Source organism: Dasypus novemcinctus, chromosome 11 (assembly GCF_030445035.2).
Source record: "Dasypus novemcinctus isolate mDasNov1 chromosome 11, mDasNov1.1.hap2, whole genome shotgun sequence".
In the NCBI taxonomy this organism is placed as follows: Eukaryota; Metazoa; Chordata; class Mammalia; order Cingulata; family Dasypodidae; genus Dasypus; species Dasypus novemcinctus.
Genome location: NC_080683.1, coordinates 34,826,751 through 34,843,589, shown reverse-complemented (window position 1 = coordinate 34,843,589; position 16,839 = coordinate 34,826,751). Strand labels below are relative to the sequence as shown.

The following is a 16,839-nucleotide window of genomic DNA, read 5'->3' as shown; positions in this document are numbered from 1 at the left end:
AAAGGGACAGATGGTAAATATTTTAGGCTTTACAGGCTATACAGTCTCTGTCACAGATACTGAACCCTGCCACTGTGGCGATAAAGAAGCCCTGGAAAATACGTAAACAAATGAGAGGGACTGTTTTCCAAATAAAACTTTATTTAGGGACACTGAAATTTCAATTTTATATAATTTTCATTGTCACAAAATAATTTTGGTTTTGATTTTATTCTGAACATTTCAAAACGTAAAACTATTCTTAGCCCTGGTTGGGTCATTCAAAACCAGTTTGGTTCCCTGCCTATAGTTCTATAATTGCTAATTCTTGCTCTAGAATAATGTTGTGCAGACATTATATACAAAAATAATAAATATTTATACTTACATAAATGTCATATGTATATTCATATAAATATATAACTATATTATGTTTGTATAAGTATATATAAATCTGCAAAACTTTTTTTAAGTGCAGCTACTCTTAAACCAGGGCTTAAGTGTAATTCAAGGTATTCACGTCCTCAGAGTGGGAAAGTGTTAAAGGTACTATAAAAAATTCTGTTCCTGGAGTCTTTTTTAAAAATTAGCAACTTTATTTCAAATTCACAAAAATAAAAAAACAGAAAAAGGCAGCTCAACAAGTTATGGAAACATTACTCCTAAAAAGTTCTTTTTCAGGCACTTTTACTATCTCTAGATTGTCTTTTAACAATATTATTGCCATCGCAGGACTGTTTGGTGAAATGTTGTCTAAGGAATGAGGTAAGGGCAAGAACAACCCTCCAGAGTCTTCCTAGGTCTCTAATACATATGAGAGAGGTCCAGTGGCCAATATTTGAGACATGTTGGTAAAAGTGATGTAGAACACAACATTTCATTAATATATTCCTTTCCCATTTTCATACAAAGTAATCCTCAACTCTAGGCCTTAAACACATACACATGCACACTCTATATATTCCATATAGAATATACTCATTTATTAATATACTTACTATATGTTAGACTTTTTAAAAATATTTTAATTGTTTTAGAGGACAAACCTGGGACTTGGTACATGTGAAGCAGGTGCAATCACTGAGCTATCCCTGCTCCATGCATTCAGTTTTTCATGCAAAAATCAATAAGACATACTTTGTTTAAAAATTCACAGGGTTAGGCAAGAAAAAGAAATCAGGTATCCACCATTTATCAGTCATTTTAGTTAATTTATCTCATTTAATCCCCATAAAAACTCAATGCAGAGTTAACAGATAAAGTACAGGGTGCCCAATTAAATTTGAATTTCAGATGAACAACAAATATTTTTTAAAATTTTGTATAAATATGTCCCATGCAATATTTGGAATATATTTATACCAAAAATAAAAAATGATTGGAACATATTTATATTAAAAATTTTTCTGAAATTCAAACTTCATTGGGTAGATTTCATTTTTATTTGCTAAATCTAACAACTCTAGCTAAATGACATGAAGAAATATCTGAGTGAAATGAGGCTCAGGAAGATTAATTTTGTTATTCAAACTCATTCATTTGGAATGCCATGCAGATTTTCCCTGAGCCAAAACAAAAGAGACAGATTATAAGCAAATGAATGTACCTTTTAGGCATGTTAAGGTGGCAAAAAAGATTAAATTAATTCCATCTGTGTAACTTCATAGGATAAAGTATTTGAGTGGAGTCTGGAAAGTAAGTGAATAGGCTTCTCTTACTAAAATATATATTTTTTAAAACCCAGAAAACGTAAGTTTGAACTATGTAAATAATTATTATTTCACATTAAAAAATAATGTTCAGCTTTTCATGCTTCTCTCTGCATTTAATATCATTTCAACTCATTACTATGTATGTTACAGGAATATTTTCTATAGGTGTTCACATTGTCTTCCTTTTCTTCATAACTGGCAAGTAAGTTTTAAAATATTAATTTCCAATTTTCATCAATATAAGGAATCCAAAGGATTGTTAATATCATTGTGAAGGAATTTTATATTGTGTGCAAAGACCAAGTGAAATTTGAGAAAAAAAGGTTTGCCTTGTTTAGTATAGTTATGTCTTACAATTGGCTCATGGTAAGTCAAAAGAAGAAAACCAGAATTCTTTTGGAAGAACGTAAAGAATTATTTCACACATTCCATCCTTGATGAAACAAGACGTCTTAGTTTGCCAAGGACTGACAATGCAAAGTTCCTGAAATGGGCTGGCCTTTATAAAGGAGATTTATTTGGGGTAAAAGTTGACAGTTCCAAGGCTATGAAATTGCCAAATTAAGGCATCAGCTAAGATATTTTCTCACCAAGATCAGCTGCCACATGGTGAAGCAAGATAGTTGTTGCTGATCTCTGCTGAGGTGTCTGCCTCCGCCTCCAGAATCTTTCATCTCCTGGACTTTAGCTGAGGGCAACTAGGCATAGGGCTTGTCTCTTTCCAGGCCTCCTCTATCAGTCTCAGCTGTCCACTTTCTTCCTGAGTTCAGCTGCATGCTATTAGGCATATGGGCCTCAGCTCTTTGAGCCTCTTGACTGCTTCTCTCCTTGAAGCTCAGCTGTGGGTGAAACTGGATTCCTTATCACATTATAGGATCTACATGGCCGCTTCCTTTATCTGTGTCTGTGTCTGTCTCGCTCTGAGTCTCCACTTCTATCAGTCCCAGCAAGGGGGCAGAGACCCCAGCTGGCTCACGCCTCACTGATGTAATCCAATCAAAAGGCCTAAATTGATCTTATCAAGTAATCTAATCAAATTAAATTCAATGTAATCAATGATTCCTGTACCACAGGAATAAATTAGTTCACAAACTTAATCTTTCTCTTTTGGGAACTCATAAAATAATTTAAAACTGCCACATAAGAATTTTTGTTTCTTCCTGATCTCTCTTTTCCAGAAGAAAAAAATAATTATAGATGATGTCTATATGCAATATATGATTTTTTCTTTAATTAGTGTCTACTATGTAGGCAGAAAGGTTTTGCATTCCCCCAAAGTCTAGAACTGGACATTAATATAAATGTATGCTAAAGTTGATATGAAATTGCTGAACTGATTTTAAATTTATTCCAATTACTTTCCAACATAAACAATGACATGAAATCTTATCAGTAACTACCAAGATTTCTCTAGAATAAGGTACTATACAATTTGATTTATCATTGTAGCTAAAGATTTAAGTCATTTTTATCTTAAGAATGCTTGAGGCTTCCTCAGAAGATTTAAAGAGGATGAGATTTGAGAAAAGTGATTCTTCACTGTGGAATTCCTAGATGACAGAAATAAGTAAGAAACAAAGCACAAAGTAGGAGTAAAGTTTTTAAAATGGCAAAGGAGGGAAAAAAACATTAAATACAAATGTAAACTTTGGTCTGATCATGTAAAACTTGGGGAAGGGGTAGAGTAAGGGAAGCTCAAAAAGGCAAGCAGAAAAATATCTCCATATATAAGCAAACTTTAGTCAGTTGATTCATTCCCAGACCAACTTTTCTTTAAATTATCACAGAAAGTTGGTTGCAGAACTTCAGAGATAAAATATGCATGTTAACTGAATAGAGGGGGGTTGGAGGGACAGGGAGCAAAACCATGCAATCAAGTAGTCTGGAAAGCAGGCACATCCAATCAACCCATCTTTGTGAGAGAATTTGCTTATTTTTACTCTTTAAAGTTTCAAAACCAATCTTAATTTATAGGTGCCCATATTTTAAAAATAACCAGAGCTGAGCTGAGAGAGTCCTTTTAGCCACTTTCAGTTTTCTACCTCAGAGAGACCACCTTTAGGTGAAGGATGGGAGAATGCTCTTGGGTCTCTCTAGCCCCCTTTGTTTCTCTTTAGATGCTTTTGCTCCAAGAGGGAAGGATGTCACATATATCCCTGTTTACAGGGTGCCTCAAATGACTTTCTAGTAATGTTCTTTTAAGGACTCCAAAAAGTAAAAAACAAACAAAAAACACACAAACTGTTATCCAAAATTATCAATTAGGAGATAGAGGTTGAATTTCATTAATAACACAGAGGTTGCAACATACTAACGGCCCCCACATTTTTTATTAACATGAATTTGATTGCGTTCAAAGATCAGTAGTACACACACACATGCACACACACACACACTCAAACATCCAGGTGTCCAGCTTCTCCTCAGAAGTCAGAAAATCTGTAACCTCAGATGCACATTCACACATGGCAGGCCTTTGGTGAGAGCTGAAGAGTCACTGCCCCTGATTAAGGGACTTGAGTGCTCCATTTCACTTCAATTCCACTTCACCTCACTCAGTTATGAGAACAGCCTAGCCCTGGAAAGCATGTGAGTTTTGCTACCCTTGATAGATACCACATTGGAATCATAATAGTGCTTTCTAGTCAGGCATTGTGAAAAGAGCGTTGAATGAGTCTATGGATTTTTTACTTTTATCTTCTCTAATGAGGATGCAATGACTATCAACTTTCTAACTATAGTGAGAATTAGATGTGTATTAAATGAATAACACATATCTGACACGTAGTAGCTCTCTGACAGGTGGTTGTTAGGACAAAGATGATGGCAATGATTATTATGAGAATGGTGACGTGATATTGACAAGAAAGCCATTCAAGATTTGAAGACCACAATTTTCTCCATGGGAAAGAAAAGTGTCTGAATTAGATTACAATAGAGCCCTTTAACTCCTAATGTCTCTAACCCTGAATCTTAAATTCTGAGCCTTTGATTTCAGATTCTACAGAATAAACTTCCTAGTCTTCACATTACTTTTAAAGCATGTTCGTAGGGCCACAGTGGTTTCACAATCCCTGTGATAAAGCTTCGCTGAAATGAAGTATAATTAGTCATTCACCAATTGCTAAAAAAAAAAAAAAAAGGTATAGATTAAGAATATGCTATAAAATCCTGAGATTTTCAGCAGTATGCCTTGTGATTTAGAGAAGAATTATACCTTTCAGTAAAATAGGATGAGAAAATAATCTTATTAAGTGAAAAGGTATTTTCTTTATGCTGTGACTTTCTATTGAGTGAATAATAATGATATTTAGCATGTAGCTGACTTTATGGGTTAGATGTTAAATTATTTTCAGAACATTAAACAGTGTCTTAATGTATTGGTGAGCAATGATTTCAAATATATGTTAGTTACAGATATTTACAAATTGCCTTGAACATGAATAAAGGCTGTTTGGGTGGATTTAAATCATGTAGATTAAAAAATAAATTAAGCAAAACTGTTCTCTGAACCTTGGATTTGTAAAATCTGAACAAGGAGCAAAAGACAAATTCTCTGTTTTTCTAGAATTTTTGATAATTAATTGCTCCTCTTCAGTGGTTTCAGGTTGCAGCCTCCAAAAAGAAAAAAGAAAAAATATATATATATATGTATATATATATATATATATATAAGATGCCAGTAGCTCAAAGGCATTTTTAAAAATAATGGTGGCTTTAAATTAAAAGAGGATTCTTAGAAGCCAGAGTGTTAAGTGTTTTTCTGGAGGAGGATTTCAGATTCTGTCCCCCCATCCTCTGGCTTACAGAAGTAAAGCTGGTGCCTAAAATGCTAGTTCTCTGCTAACCACAATGTCGTTATACTTACTTTCCTTTCCATAGACATTGTATCCTATTTGAAAACAACTGTTTTCGCACAAATTAAAGGGAAATAAGTTCTTACAAATCAACTATGTGATTAAAAATTACATCCTAAAAAGAGGATACCTGCCATAAAAAAGGAAGTTTTGAAAAGTCAGAAATTTGTTTTGAAGGCTGTGAAGATTGTTATTAATATTCATGATCTGCCACTATTTCATTCAACCCATATGAAACAATCTTGCTGAATGATATGGAAGAGAACATTGTATTTCTGGTTGGTTAAGAAGCAAGTTTTTTAGAGTAGACTTTTACATTAAAACGTAGAATGTGAGAAATTATTCTGACTAGTAAAATCTAAGAATCTACAAGACATACTTCACAACCAAATCACTATATTTGTATTGCAAACTCAGTTTCTTCAGATGACTAATATGCTAACATTTATTGAGCATTATTGAGTGTCACAATTCCTCCTTCCTTCATTTATGCTTTCAGGTTCAAATATTTCTTGACTGCCTGCAAAGTGCCGTGCTCTGTGCTAAATGATGAGGACACAGTGGTAAATAAGACTAATGTAGTCCCAGCCCTTATAGAACTACCCATCAACTTGGAAGGCTTGTGATGGAGTTCACACACGACTAACAGGGACCCTAACCTAGCCAAAGGATCACGCCTCTGAGAAAATGGTAATTAAGCTAAAACCTACAGGGTGAATGAGAAGCAGGCTGATGATGTGGAAGAAGACAGAGGTTTTTAGGATGAAGACAGGGATAGGAAAGAGTATTCCAGTCAGTTTCACCACTTCTATGAAGCTATGTGTCCAGGAAAGAAGTGAATTCAGAATGTCAGGAACCTAGACTGGAATTTCTGAGGCTGAAAAGTTTGACAACAACCCAGTTTGGAAGGCTGGCCTTTGTCGTGAAAATAATGGGAGGGTTTTGATGCATCAAGGAAAGGAATGACATCATCACTGAGGCACTGATTGAAGTGGATGGAAGCAGAGGCAAGAGAAGGGATTTTTATCCTTGAGAATGCTGGAGACATAGACTCTAATGCCCCTCTCTGTATGTTGGCCTCAGAAAGGAACTAGAGAAACAAAGTGTGATTGTAGGACTTATTTCATGTGATTATTTCACATAGAAAGAAATATTTTAAAAGTAGTATCAGAGGATTTGGGGAAGCTGGAAACTCCAGGAATCAGTCCCTCAATGAGATCAACTATTAAACAGGCAATAACTCTCTGAATCAACTATTTAAAAACTTGAGAGCCCAGTAGAACATATAGAGCATCCAGGGAAAAGCAGGAGAAGGAGACTTATGATCTGTGGTAAATACCAGTGTTTTCTCAGAATATCAGTGATTTACACTCTCTGGCATGGAGAGTCACTCATTCCCCAACCTCACAACAGTCAGCAGTAAGGTACTGTTGCAGTTTGCTGGTGCCAGAGTGGGATATAAAAATCTAGTTCCCTAAGATCCAGGAGTATATAGCCTGAGTCCTGATAACTGCTCTTGATTAGCTCCTTCAGAACAATGGGGGCCTGGACAAAGGTTGATAGGAAAGACTGACTTCAGAAACGCCTCTCCAGCATGACCCGGTTCCAAAACTTTCCCTCCAGGTAAAAGTAGCTCAGCAAAGCAAAAGCATAGTAAGAAACAATTGAGTGGAGTGGCTTAGGGCAGAAGCTTACATGATTACATTCTGCAGAGGAATACCCAGGAGAGGGATATCTGTATCCTGGAGAATAGAAGGAGCATTCGAATTCCTGTAAACAAGGAACTCCTAATGCCACCAGCAAGCACCAACCCCAAGATAGGACACAAGCCCAGGGAAGACCGGGAGAATCCTGCACTTTGCATTTGTTTAGGATGACCCTCTTGATAAGAGGGCTGATCTATGAAGGAGAGAACCAGCCAAGGCAAAGCTAATTTGCAAAGATCGTGAAAAGCATTTTTTGCTTATGTTTTTTTTTTTGGTTTGTTAGCTCAAGAAATCTGTCATATCGTTACTGAATTTTGTCTAGGTTCTTGACTATGCTGCAGAAATGAATTTCAAGAGCACATCAGGTGAGTTAGGCCAGTAATTTATTCAAACAAGGAAGGATGAGAAATGGGAGAAAGAACAGACCATGGGTCCCAGGTGAAAAGGAAGAGGCTGAAAAGTGATAAAGAGGGCTGATTTATAGACTACAATTCCCCATTATAGATTATAAATCCCCAGGTTTACTTGCATAGTGATCCAAATGGGGGAGGAGGCAGCCAGAGTCGGGATCCAGAGGTAAGAGAGAACGTTCAGCACTTGCACCCGGTTTTTGAATCATTAATTATTCTACCCCTTTACTAATGGCAGGTGTTTGCTGTTTTGATTGAGTACCTCACCCATCAGTCCCCTATGAGGCCCCAGTGATAAAGTCCTTGGGGAATATCTGGGGCTTCTCCTGCCTCCCAGAAGTCTTTGTTCTGAATGGCAGAATCTTGAGGACAGTCTTCCAGTAGCCATCTTGGGGGCTATTGATGTCCATGTGGACTTCTTGCCAGATTCCAGATCCATCTATCAATTCCCTACCTTACTAGCCTGCTTCATTATCACTAGCTGAATACAGTCTCAAGGAACAGACATCTCAGAGTTAAAATTTTAAAATATTAAAATGTGCAGCATGCAACAGAAGATTGCAATATTAACAAAGAAACAGGAAATAATGGACCTTCTAAAGGAAGAGTATTAAAATCCAGAAAGCATCAATGAAGACTAGCTATGGGCATACTGTTTAAGACTGAAAAAATAAAAAATAAAAATAAAAAAAGATTTTCAATATGCTCAAGGAGATGAAGGAAATCACAGAGAAAGAACTAAAGGATATCAGAGAAATAATGAATGAACAATGTGAGAACGAAAACGTCAATACAGTGAAAGAAATTTTGAAAGGAGCCAAAAGAGCTGATTTAGTTGCAGACAAAAATAACTACAATAAAAATTCTCAAGAGGGTTTCAACAGAATATTGAAGCTCACAGAAGAAAGAGTAAACTTGAAGACAAGACAACTGAAATGAGTCAGGCTGAGGAGTAGAAAGATGAAAGACACAAAGCAAAAATAACATAAGACACCAGTGGAACACCATCAAGCATACAAAGATAGACATTATGGGATTTGCAGAAAGAGAAGAAAGAGAGAAAATAGCAAAATAAGTATCCAAAGATGGGAAATGGATGTGGCTCAAGCAGTTGGGTGCCACCTCCAGTGTGGGAGATCTCAGGTTCAGTTCCCAATGCCTCCTAAAGAAAATGAACAAGACAGTGGGATGATGTGGTGGCCTGGCATGGTGAGATGATGCAATGAGATGACACAATGAGGAGACACAGTGAGAGACACAACAAGCAGGGAATAGTTTTAGCTCAAGCTATTGGGCACCTCACTCCCACATGGGAGGTCCCCAGTTCCATTCCTGGTGCCCCCTAAAAAGAAGACAAGCAAACACAGAGAGCACACAATGAGCAGACACAGAGAGCAGAGAGCAAGCACAAACAACGAGGAGGGGAGGAAAAATAAATAATAAATTGATAAATATCCAAACAAATAATAATAGAAAAAATCCTCAAATTAGCAAAAGACATGTATATGAATATCCAGAGAACATCAAACAGGATAAACTTGAAGCAAAATATGCCCTGCTATATACTGATCAAACTGTTAAATGGAAAAGGAGAGTTCTGAAAGCAAAAAGAGAAAAGCAATATTCTATGAACATGGGTATACTGAGTACATTTAGTGCTGATTTCTCATCAGAATATGAGGAGACAAGAAAGTGATGAAAGAAAGCAACTGCCAACCAAGAAATTTATATACTGGAACACTTTCTTTCAAAAATGAGGGAGATATTAAGACATTCCCAGATAAACAAAAGCTAAGGGAATTCATTACCAAGAGAGCTGTCCTACAAGCAACACTAAAGAGAGTTCTTCATTACTGAAAGGAAGGAACACTAAATAGCAGTTCAAAGTGGCAAAAAGAAATAAAAACCTCTGGCAAAGGTAAACATGTGTAATTATAAATGTCAACACTATTTGGTAAATATCTCCAGTTCTTTCCAATTACAGGTGCTGAAATATAAATGCATAAAAATTAATGATAAATCTATGGTTTTAGAAATATAATTACCAAGATATAATTTGTAATAAGTACATAAGAGGGTGGAAGACAATAAGGTACAGGAACAGTGTATGTGTATGCACTGACAAGTTGGTATCTAATGAAATATGATTATTATATATGTAGGATGGTAAATTTTAACACCATAGTAATCACAAGAGAATATATTTTATTTTTTATTTTTTTAATTTTTTAATTTAAAATTTTTAGAGATACTTAGAATACATAAAAAATATAGGGGATTCCCGTATGCCCTGTTCCCAACACCTCTGACATTTTCCCACATTAACAACATCTTTCATTAGTATGGTACATTTGTTACAATTGATGAACATATTTTGAAGCATTGCCGCTAAGCATGGATTATAGTTTACACTGTAGTTTACATTCTTTCCACAATTTTTCAGTTATGGCAAAATATATAATGACCTATATCTGTCATTGTAATGTCATTCAGGACAATCCCCAAGTCTTGAAAATGTCCCCATATTATACCTGTCCTTCTCCCTGCCCTCAGAAGCTGCAGTGGTCACTGCTCCACATTAATGATATAAGTTTTTCCATTGCTAGAATCACAATAATACTATAATAGAATACCAGTAAGTCTATTTTAGTCTATAGTTCATTACCAAATCCTAAGGATTCTGGGGTGGTGATGCCCACTCCACCTCTAGTTGAGAGGGGGTATGACCCACTGGGCAGACGGATGGGACTTTTTTGCTTATAGTTGTAGACTCTCAGTTCCTTTGGTTGATCATTGTCCTTCATCATCTCTTTGTTAGTTGTCCTGGTTGAGTCCAATGAACTAGAGAGCAGGGTTTGCAACTGCATTGAGATTCAGGGCCCAGCTGGCAGATGGATAGTCCAAAGATTATATTCTCTTGGATATAAACCTATTAAATCTAGTGCTAGTTATAGGATGAAGAGCCATGTTCAGGGAAAGCCAACTGAGTCCAACTCTGTCACACTGGGGAGCATAAATTCCAAAGCAGGGCCCACTGGCAAGGCACCAAACTCCTTAGCTATCTGCCCTGACTATAGTGTCTGGATGTCTCCAGAGCCCTCAGGACTGCTGCTATTTGAGATAGTATTTACTACCTCAGTCAATGGGATCCTGCTGAGACATGCATAAATGTAACCTCAGGAATGAACTCTAGAATCATTTTGAGCCTCTGAGCCAAGTAAACTCATTTTCTTTACATTTTCCCCCTTTTGGTAAAGGTCTTTCTGCACTTGCAGTGCTAGTTGGTACTTGGTAGTGATCCCTCAGTGCCAGAGAGGCTTATCCTGAGGAGTTATGTCCCACACCAAAGGGAAGGTAATGCATTTATATGCTGAGTTCAGCAGAATATATATTTTTAAAAACATATCTTTAGACAACCTGCCAGATGGCAACAGAGTAAGGAGCTCCTAGAATCAGGCCATGTTACAGGGCAGTTAGTAATGAAATAGAGCTGTCTAAAGTGCCTGTTTGGGGTCTCCAGGAGACCAGAAGAGCATCCTGCAACATCCTTGAAAGAATGGAAGGAGGAGACTGCCCTTCTACAGAGAAGATTCATAATTAGAGCATCCATACCACAGAGGCTGGTGCCAGTGCTCATTCTCCACTGGCAGCACAAACCACCTTATGACCTATTCCACTGCTGGAATTGGAAGCTCCACTTCCCAAAAATGTGGGAGGAAAAGATGGTTGGAGCCAACTTCAGCTATTGGTTAGCAAATTCAGCTAGCTAAAGTATAACCCTAAGAACAGCTTTAATTTGAAACTGTCAGGGTCAGAAAGAGTCTGGCTGCCATGTTTTCTCCACCCCCAGTATGAGGGGAAGCCAGGTTGACTGAAAATCACAGTGATGGTAGAGACCAGTTTCTTTCACCCAGGTCAGCCTGAAGCACTAGTGTAGGCTTCAGCCCCAGGTCTTGCAGGCAGGAAACTGGCAGATCCTGCACCAGCGTCTTTGGGTAACTGCACGTACATTCAGCTGGCATAGACTGAATAGTTGGAAGTCTACCAAGGCAACTGCATTCATTTTGGATCAGCATGGTGTAGATTGCTGCCCACACCTGCAGCTCTATCCCTGCCCCAGGCAGGGGAGAAAGGGGAGTGAAGCTTCATCATTCTCTCTGGGCAGCTACAGACTAGGACTGCACAACTTGGGTTATTACACACAGCTGTGGCTCTGTCCCTACCCCTGGCAAAGGAGAAAGTTGGAAGAAGTTTCATCAATTCCTGGGGCAAAGAGGGTAGCTCAAGCCTCCAGAACTTACAGCAAGAACTTCATCCTTGGATCCTACTATATAACCAGCAAGGAATAAAGGGTAGGAAACCCTAAACTAAAGAGAAAATCTGTACCCAGAATAAATACTCTAGTAAGCCAGATGCCAAGACACCAACAAAAAAAATTACAACCCACACCAAGAAACAGGAAGATACGGTCCAATTAAAGGAAAAAGACAAACTTCCAGATGACATAAAGGAGTTGAGACAACTAATCATAAATGTTCAAACAAATCTCCTTAATAAATTCAATGAGATGGCTAAAGAGATTGAGGATATTAAGAAGACATTGGATGAGCAACAAGAAGAATTTGAAAGCATACATAGAAAAAGGGCAGATGTTAGGGGACTGAAAGTTGCAATAAATGAAATTAAAAAAACACTGGAATCATATAATAGCAGCTTTGAGGAGGCAGAAGAAAGGATTGGTGTGCTTGAAGAAATGGCCTCTGAAAGCAGACATACAAAAGAACAGATGAAGAAAAGAATGGAAATTTTTAAACAAGGCCTCAGGGAACTAAATGACAGCAATAGATGTTCAAACATACATGTCATGGGTGTCCCAGAAGGAGAAGAGAAAAGGGAATATTTGAAGAAATAATGATAGAAAATTTCCCAACCCTACTTTTTAAAAAATATTTGTTTATTTATTTCTCTCCCCTACCCCCCACCCCAGTTGTCTGTTCTCTGTGTCTATTTGCTGTGTCTTCTTTGTCCGCTTCTGTAGTTGTGAGCGGCACGGGAATCTGTGTTTCTTTTTTTTGTTGTATCATCTAGCTGTGTCAGCTCTCCATGTGGGCAGCGCCATTCCTGGGCAGGCTGCACTTTTTTTCATGCTGGGTGGCTCTCCTTACAAGGCGCACTCCTTGCACTTGGGGTTCCCCCATGCGGGGGACACCCCTGTGTAGCACGGCACTCCTTGTGCGCATCAGCACTGCACGTGCGCCAGCTCCACACGGGTCAGGGAGGTGCAGGGTTTGAACCGCAGACCTCCCATGTGGTAGACGGATGCCCTAACCACTGGGCCAAGTCCCCTGCCTCCCAACCCTATTGAAGGACATAGATATCCATGTCCAAGAAGCACAATGTACTACCATCCAAATATATCCAAATAGACCAACTCTGAGACACATACTAATCAGAATGTCAAATGCCAAAGTCAAAGAGAATTCTGAGAGCAACAAGAGAAAAGCAATACATAACATATAAGGGATACCAAATAAGATTAAATGTGGCTTCGCATTCTGAGCGAGCCCCAATTCCCGCTCTTTCCTGCGCCTGCCACATCCCGCTGCGAGCCCCAGTTTCCACCTGTCTCTAACGCCTCCCCCCATTCCGGCCGCGCCCGGAGCCGCAGCTCCGCGTGGTCCCGCCTCGACCCCAAACCCAGCCCCTGCCCTGCCAGCTCTGACCCTTTTTCTTTCTCCAGCCGCGGAGGCAGCGCTGATCCCCAAAAACGACACCACCTGGGACGTCGCGGCCTCCGGCGCCCCGTGCGCGCGCGGCTCCCAGCCCTGGCACGTCTCCCTCTTCAACGGCCTCGCCTTCCACTGCGCGGGCGTCCTGGTGGATGAGAGTTGGGTGCTCACGGCTGCTCAATGCTGGAACAACAAGTCTCTGTGGGCTCGAGTCGGCGATGACCACCTGCTGCTCCTCCAGGGGGAGCAGCTCCGTCGGGCCATTCGCTCTGTGCGCCACCCCAGGTACCGCCCGGGATCAGGCCGCCTTCTGCCCAGACGCAGGCACGAGCACGACCTCATGCTGCTGAAGCTGGCCAGGCCGGCCGTGCCGGGGCCTCGCGTGCAGGGCCTGCGCCTGCCCGACCGCTGTGCGCGGCCGGGAGACCAGTACCAGGCTGCAGGCTGGGGCACCATGGCCACCCGCAGAGTGAAGTACAACAAGGGTCTGAGCTGCTCCCAGGTTTCTATCCTGAGCCCTAAAGAGTGTGAGGGCTTCTACCCGGGTGTGGTCACCAACAACATGATGTGTGCTGGAATGGACCAGGGCCACGACCCTTGCCAGAGTGACTCGGGTGCCCCCCTGGTCTGTGATGGGACACTGCAGGGCATCGTTTCATTTGGTGCCTACCCCTGCGGCTCTGCCCAGCACCCAGTTGTCTACACCGAGGTCTGCAAATATGTCCCCTGGATAAAGAAAACCATGCACTCCAACTGATGCAGATGTCGTGTGCCTTCACCATCTCAGGTCCCTGCGCCTCCTCCACAGTCTACTGGACTCTTTCCCTCTCCTGCTCAAACCTCTGCCACCTGTTAGCATCCCTCCTCATACTCCTGTCCACTTCTGATTTCTGCCTGCATTGAAGCAGAAGTGCAGAAAGTGGTGACAGCATTTTACTCGAGAGTTGAGGAAGTACGTCACCTGATCTCTTAAGAGAAGCTATCAAAGCATCACGGATCGGTGGAATCGCCTGACCTGACTTCCTTCACCACTCCGTGCTGTGTGATATTGGGCAGGCCAAGGGTCTTCTCTGATCCTTGGTTTCCTCACCTGGAAAATGAGGACAATGAAATGCTTATCTCACATGTTGATGAGCCTATGATATAGTGTATGTGTAAATCATTATGATAATTATGTAAAGCATTTAACACAGAGGGCAATGAATTCTGAATAAATATTCCCTATTTACTTGACCTGAAAAAAAAAAAAAAAAAAGATTAAATGTGGATTTCTCATCAGAAACCATGGTGGCAAGAAGATAGTGGTATGACATATTTAAGATACTGCAAGAGAAAAACTTCTAGCCAAGAATCATATCCAGCAAAACTGCCTTTCAAAAAAGAGGGCAAGTTTAGAAAACTCACAGATAAACAGAAACCAAGAGAGTTTGTAACCAAGAGACCAACTTTGCAGGAAATATTAAAGGTGAGCTATAGCTCGAAGAGAAAAGAAAGGAGAGGGGCCTGAAGAGAATCTAGAAATGAAGATTATATCAATAAAGTAACTAAAAGTGTCAAAAGCATGGTGAAAATTTAAAAATGACAGATAAAATCCAAATATTCAGGAATAAACTTAAGCAATGATGTAAAGCACTTGTATTCAGAAAACTACAACTCATTGTTAAAAGAAATTTATAAAGACCTTAAAAATTGGAAGAACATTTCATGCTCATGGAATAGAAAACTAAATATCATTAAGATGTAAATTCTGCTCAAATGATATACAGATTCAACGTAATCCCAAGAAAAATTCCATCAGAATTTTTTTAATAAATGGAAAACATGATTATCAAATTTATTTGGAAGAGTAAGGGGTCCTGAATAGTCAGAAACATCTTAAAAAGGAAAAGCAAAATTGGAGGACTCTCATTTCAGATGTTAAATCATATTACCTATCTACAGTGGAAAAAACAGTATTGTGCTGACATTAAGACTGACACATAGACCAATAAAGTGAAATGATGATTCAGAAACAGACCCTCACAGGTACAGTCAAGTGATTATTGACTAACCTGTCAAAGTCACCCAGCTCAGGCAGAACAGTCTATTTAACAAATGGTGCTGAGAGAATTGGATATCCTTAGTTAAAAGAAGGAAAGTAGATTCCTATCTCATACCTTATACAAAATTTAACTCAAAATGGACCAAAAACTTAAATGTAGGAAAATATTCTTAAATTCTTAAAGGAGATAATAGGAGGACTGAGATGGACTACTGATGTTTAATGTATGTAGAAGTTTTGATTAACTTTATTATAAAAATGTGGAAACACAGAATTGATAATAAAACATTATAGTGAGTAATAGCTGGTTTATAAATGGGACTTTGGCTGAAAATGGTGGTCAAGGGATGTAAATGCCAATTAACAGAAGGCTAGAGAATAATCTAGGCACGAATAGCACAGTAAACCGAGAGGTGGATGAGAATTGTGGTTGATGGTAGAGATGCTAGAGTGTCCTTGGTAAGCTAGAGCAGATATTCATCATTATTGCAGGGTGGTGGGAATGTAAAGAAACATGGGAAAAATACAATCGGTGTGACTTATGGACTGTGGTTAGCAGCAATACAGTAATATTCTTGCACCAAATGCCAAAGTTATACTGTGTTGATAATGGGGAGGATGGAAAAAGTATGCCAAGTGTATGCTATGGACCTAGTAATAATCTGACAATGTTACCTCATAATCTGTAACAAATTTTCCAGGTGTGGTGTGTTGTGTTGTGTGTGGTGTGTTGATAGAGAAATGTTGCTTGTGAATTCTGCCCATGTGCATAATTGTTTTGTAAGTTTACAACTTCTATCATAAAAAAATATTTAAAAAATAATAATTGGGTGATTTGGGGGAAAATACACCAAATATAAAATAAGTACTATAGTTAGTAGTAAGATTTTGATGATATTCTTTCATAATTTGTAAAAAATGTCTCACAACAATGCAAGGTGTTGGTGGTGGGTTGATGTATTGGACCCCTGTATGATGTTATGCAAGTTTGCTTTGTAAGGCCACAACTTTTACTGTAAACTTATTGTTTATGTATGTTCATGTAGAAATGAGTAAAAATAATAATATGGTGGGTTGGGGAAAATATTTTAGTAATATTTTGAGGATGCTCTTTAATAATTAGTTAAAAATATTTTATGACAATGTAAGGTATTAGTGAGAGGGTGAGGTATGAAAGTCCTGTATTGTTGTAGAATTTGAGAGAAGTTTAATTACTTGAGTATAGAGAGGCCAGGACTCAGGAATGATTTTGAAAAGGAAAAATGGTTTATTGATGGCCAGCTGGACTAGGGAACTTTCTGTTTGAATCCCGAGCCTCAAACAAGATTTTTTAGTCTCTTTTATACAGAGAGGAAAGGCCAAATGGTCCTTTTGTTTCAGTTTTCAATAGGCTTGAATTAGCATA

General features: G+C 38.8%; 1 pseudogene; it reads left to right on the top strand.

The window, feature by feature from the left end:
• The window catches only part of LOC101416787 (kallikrein-10 pseudogene), a 55,921-nt pseudogene extending 41,683 nt beyond the window's left edge, over positions 1–14,238 (top strand).
• The last annotated feature ends 2,601 nt before the right edge of the window (positions 14,239–16,839 follow it).